Below are 5386 nucleotides of genomic sequence, written 5' to 3' on the forward strand. Positions count from 1 at the left end.
CCTTTACTCATTGCTAGCGCCCGGGACAGAGAGCACTGATATAGGATTTAGTGTTGGACATGTTTCTGTGTCGTAAGGGCACAATATTAGGTAAGGGTTAGTGGTCGGGAAGTTATTTAGTTTATGAAAATGTCTGTCTACTTTACTTATTTTCAAATTTGGTATAAAAAAAATCAAGCTGATTAGTTCAAGAATAAATAATTTTTAGGTGTTGGAGTTCCAACTTTCTGGTATGGAGTTCCAAGCCTCCTGCTTCTCAAAGTACTGCCATAAAGGTACATTTTGGCTACCTGTGGGGGGGGCGGCATTGTGCTTCAAAATCTGTGGTTAGACCCACTTCTCCCTCTAATTGTCCTAATTACCAGAATGTTGTAATTTAAAGGGCATCTGTCAGCAGATTTGTACCTGTTACATGTGCACTTGGCAGCTGCAGACATCCGCGTTGGTCCCATGTTCATATGTGTCCACATTGCTGAAAATAATGAAGTTTTAATATATGCAAATGAGCCTCTAGAAGCAACGGGGATGTTGCCGTTACACCTAGAGGCTCTGCTCTCTCTGCAACTGCCACGCCCTCTGCACTTTTGACTGACAGGGCCCGGCAGTGAGAACTTTTGAAAATTGCCATACTTGCCTAACTGAATCTCTACCACTCCCATTCTGACAATTCTTCACCCTGTTAGAATGAGAGTGATGGGGACAGTGACTTTTTTTTTTTTTTTTTTCATCCTACCCCTTTAACTATGTGTGCAGGAAAGCAGGGGCCTAGAATTTTGGATCTTCCCTCTCTTAGGTGACATGCCTGGAACGTAAGGAGGTGGAGTTTTACCCGGGTAAGGGACTTGCAGGGGAATGTTTAAACAGTGCAGTGAGGTTTGTAGAGGCAAGACTGTCCCAATATATGAAGCTTTAGGCACTCAACATATGACACTAATATTGTAGACTTTAGTTCTACCACTCCAGGAGCTTGTTTGAGTTGTTTCCTTAATGTTTTCTCGTTGTCTGCCACCAAAGAACACCCATAGGTATGTGTAGAAAACAGCCCTGAGAGGGAAGGTTCTTAATGAATGTGCTTTTTCTTATAGCTCCAGTATCTCTTGCCAGGGTAAGGCCTCTTGCACACGACCATATGTATTTTGCAGTCCGCAAAAAATTGATCAGCAAAAAAATACGGATGCGTCCGTGTGCATTCTGTATTTTACGGAACAGCTGGTCCCTAATAGAACAGTCCTATCCTTGTCTGTAATGCGGACAATAATAGGACATGTTCTATTTCTTTGTGGAATGGAAATACGGAAACGGAATGCACACGGAGTACCTTCTGTGTTTTTTGCGGACCCATTGAAATGAGTGGTTCCGTATACGGTCCATAAAAAAACTGAATGGACACTGAATGAAAATCCGTTTGTGTGCAGGAGGCCTAACTGATACAAACCTTGTATATTTTGCTCCTGCAGTTGCACGCTTTTCCAGCTTTCTCCTGCTTCTTACTAGCATCCATTTAGCAGGTTACAAAAAGAATCGGACAGACGCCTGACAATACGACCATGTGTACAGACTATGAAGAGCATGCTTGTAGTCTGTTACCATAGCGACACCCAAGGCTGTAGACACAAAATCCCAATTCAGTGATTATTTGGGTATGTATGTGTGTATATGCTGGAGAACTCCCAATGAGGAATCCAGCAAAAAAATTTTTTTACTTTATGATGCACTTTTTTTTTTTTGTATAAGGCCTCCTGCACACGAACGTGTGCGCCCTGTGGTTGTGCTGCAGGCTGCAATGCACGAACACCTTCCTTGGGGTAGCCGCAGCGGTTCGCAGACTCATTCACTTTAGTGGGTCTGCGATCCGGCCGTTCCGCAAAAAGATAGGACATGTTCTATCTTTTTATGGACCGGAAGTACGGGACGAAACCCCACGGAAGCACTCCGCAGTGCTCCCGTATGGTTCCGTTCCGTGCTTCCGTCCCGCACCATTCCGCATCTCTGGATTTGCGGACCCATTGAAGTGAATGGGTCCGCATCCGTGATGCAGAATGGCTACGGCAACGGGGCTTAGAACGCTGCCAGACTGATGCATTCTGAGCGGATCCGCGTCCACTCAGAATGCATTAGGGCTGGACGGCTGCGTTCAGGGCCGCTTGTGAGAGCCTTCAAACGGAACTCACGAGCGGACACCCGAACGCAGGTGTGAAAGTAGCCTTACACGTTTGTGTGCAGGAGGCCTAAGGCCCACATTTGCAACCATCTTTATATTGTTTCAGTGCATCTAAAATAAAATAAGCAACTTTGCAAATAGTTTGAGAGAGAACTTGTCAAAAAAATAAATAAATAAATAACGTGAACTACTATAATGTATGGATAGTAGAAGAATCTCCAACTCCGGACTCCTAGGTGCTTAACATACAGAGCACACAGGGGGGTCCTTTATTATTATGGTGTATATCTGTCACAGATTCGGTTGCAGAGGGGCTTTGCGGCAGTTTCTGCCACTTTTCCCTTCTCACGTCAGGTCTAAAATAAGGCATGGCATCGGTGGGAACGCCCGTCTTATCATTTTCTACGCCTGTTTTAGGCTTAGGGGCCAGTGCATCATGTGCCAACGCAAAGGGTTTAATATGCCGGTCTTAATAAATGACCCCATATATCCTTGAAATCTGCTGCCAGTTAACACATTTTAGTAGTTCAGGGCAGTTTTTCATGGTGACAAATTCACTTTATAAATGCAAAGTTACTTCTTTTTTTTTTTTTTTTTTAATATCCAGTGCATTGAAACAACTCAAAATGGTTGCAGTTGTGAAAAAACGGAAGCCATCAGAAATAGTGGTTTGGCTGATTAGTCGGGGGGGGGGGGGGGGGGGGGGGGGGGGAGAGTTCTCTAGAACATTGGTTATGTGGCCTCACATATATTGGTCTTGCTTCTTGGTCAAAGACCCAAATCACTGACTAGGCTCAATGCCATGGAGTAGATGCATTGTTGAAGTCTTGCAGGTAGGTCTCATTTAACAACATAAGTGGTCGTCTTGTCATCTGTATACCTGACGGGATAGCCGGTAGACATTGTGGTTACTCTGTGATGGGCTCTGTCTAGTCTGTTTGTCTAATAGGTTTGCAGGTTGGGGTCTGGCCATCTGTAACATGAAGTTTACGTTATAAAATATGGATTGGTAGTGATTTCGACTAATCTCATGTGATTATATTATTTATTTTTTTAGAGAAATACCCTACCACCTCCACACACTATTTTGGTTTATATGTGAACACTGTTGGGCCTCATGCACAGGAACGTGTGCCAGTTGTTCCATACACTGGGGGCAGCAATTTGTGGTCCACAACGCATGGGCACCATCTGTGCGGTTGCTGCAGACAGATGCAGACCCCTTCAACTTGAATGGGTCAGTGATCGATCCGTCCGTACCGCAAAAAAATAAAATAAAAATAGAACATTATCTATTATTTTCAGGTGCTGAGGCACGGAGAAAAACCCAATGGATGCACTGCTTCTGCCGGATTGCGGAACCGTTCAAGTGAATGGGTCCGCGTCCGTGATATGGTGTGCCCATATAGTCCAGACCCGCTGTTTGCAGGCTGCAATACAGACGCGGCCAGGCAACGGCTGTCTGCATGAGGCCTTAGGCTAAGTTGACACTTAAGTTATTGAGAGCAAAAACACAGAACGGGGGCAGATCTTTCCAGTACACCTGATCTCTGTGGAGGCTTCACTCTCACAATAAGGGCTCATGTACACGACCGTATGGCTTTTTCAGTGTTTTGCAGTCCGTTTTTTTGTTTCAGTTTCCTTTCTGTTTTTCCGTATGCCATATACAGTAATTACATAGAAAAAATTGGGCTGGGCATAACATTTTCAATAGATGGTTCCGCAAAAACGGAACGGATATGGAAGACATACGGATGCATTTCCGTATGCGTTTTTTTTTTTTTTGCGGACCCATTGACTTGAATGGAGCCACAGAACGTGATTTGTGGGCAAGAATAAGACATGTTCTATCTTTTTACGTTATGGAAATACTGAAACGGAATGCACATGGAGACACTTCAGTTTTATTTTTTTTGCTGAACCATTGAAATGAATGGTTCAGTATATGTACCACATACTGAACTAAAAAAAACGGCCAGTATACTGAACGCAAAATACTGTCATGTGCATGAGCCCTAACTGATGGAAATCACTGACCAAATAACTGAAGTGTGAACGCCGCTTTACATTGACATACGACTGTCTCATAACTTTACTTTTCTTGCATTGATTTAGTGCTATACCTTTTCTGTAATATGCGACAAACCTAAATGACTTAAAGCAGCATCACAAGAAAAGCTTCACACATTGCAGAATAGGCGCAGATTCCAGTGCGGAAGTAACGTACTACAGTACCAGCAAATTGTATGAGATGACTCCAATATCATGTACACTGCAGATGTGGAAACTGACCTGCATTGTGGGTTTCTAAATCGGCAGCATGTCAATTAGATTTGCAGCTTTAGCTACGGATTCCTTCCTTTTCAGTGGAAGGGTGAAATCTGCGGCAAAACTGCATCAAATCCCACCCCAAAATCAGCTGTTAGACGTTGTGAATATTGGTGTGCATATGGTGCAAAACGCACATGAATGTGTGAAAAAAAAAAAAACACTATAGAAACCTGCATTTTTTCTCTCTCTCCATATAACGTGTTTTATTTATAGCATTTTCTTGTGGTTTTTGTTCTGGTGGCTTTTCTTATAGACAAGGGGATGATAAAAAAAACCACAAAACCTCAACATGCTGCTTTTTAAATAAAAACAAACAAACACCTTTCTGCCCTGCATTTCATAGAAGTCTTTAAGTTAGCATCTGGAGCGGGCATGTTAACCACAAAAAAATAAAAATAAATTACAGGTGTGTTTTCAGCCTTAAGCCCCATGGGGCCGCCATAGCCGTGTTGCAGACTGAAAACCCCCATGTCTGCAAAACGCGGGCACTGGCCTTGTGCACTCTGCACCACTGACTATAATGGGTTCACGATCCGCAAGATGGGACATGGGTCTAGTACTGTGATGTGGAGTGCACTCGGCTCGGTGCCTGTGTTTAACGGACTCGAGGTCCACTACTCTGGCACCGCGGCCCCACAGCCTTTGAAAGAGTCTTCACATCTAGATGCAGTTCTCATCTATTTCCAGAGGATGAATGCAGTGGGCCGCTCTCATTGACTTCTTGTTTGGACTATGGAGGTGGACGTATAATGGGTCACCATCTGGAACACCATTGTATTGCGTTTGTTTTAGAAGTTCTCCTGCATTTCCTTGACACTACTAGTACTGGTGGGGAATGTGTCTTTACTCCACAGTAACATTAGCTTTTTGTCATGAATATTTTGGGAGTTTTGT

Source organism: Bufo bufo, chromosome 6 (genome assembly GCF_905171765.1).
Source record: "Bufo bufo chromosome 6, aBufBuf1.1, whole genome shotgun sequence".
Taxonomy (NCBI): Eukaryota; Metazoa; Chordata; class Amphibia; order Anura; family Bufonidae; genus Bufo; species Bufo bufo.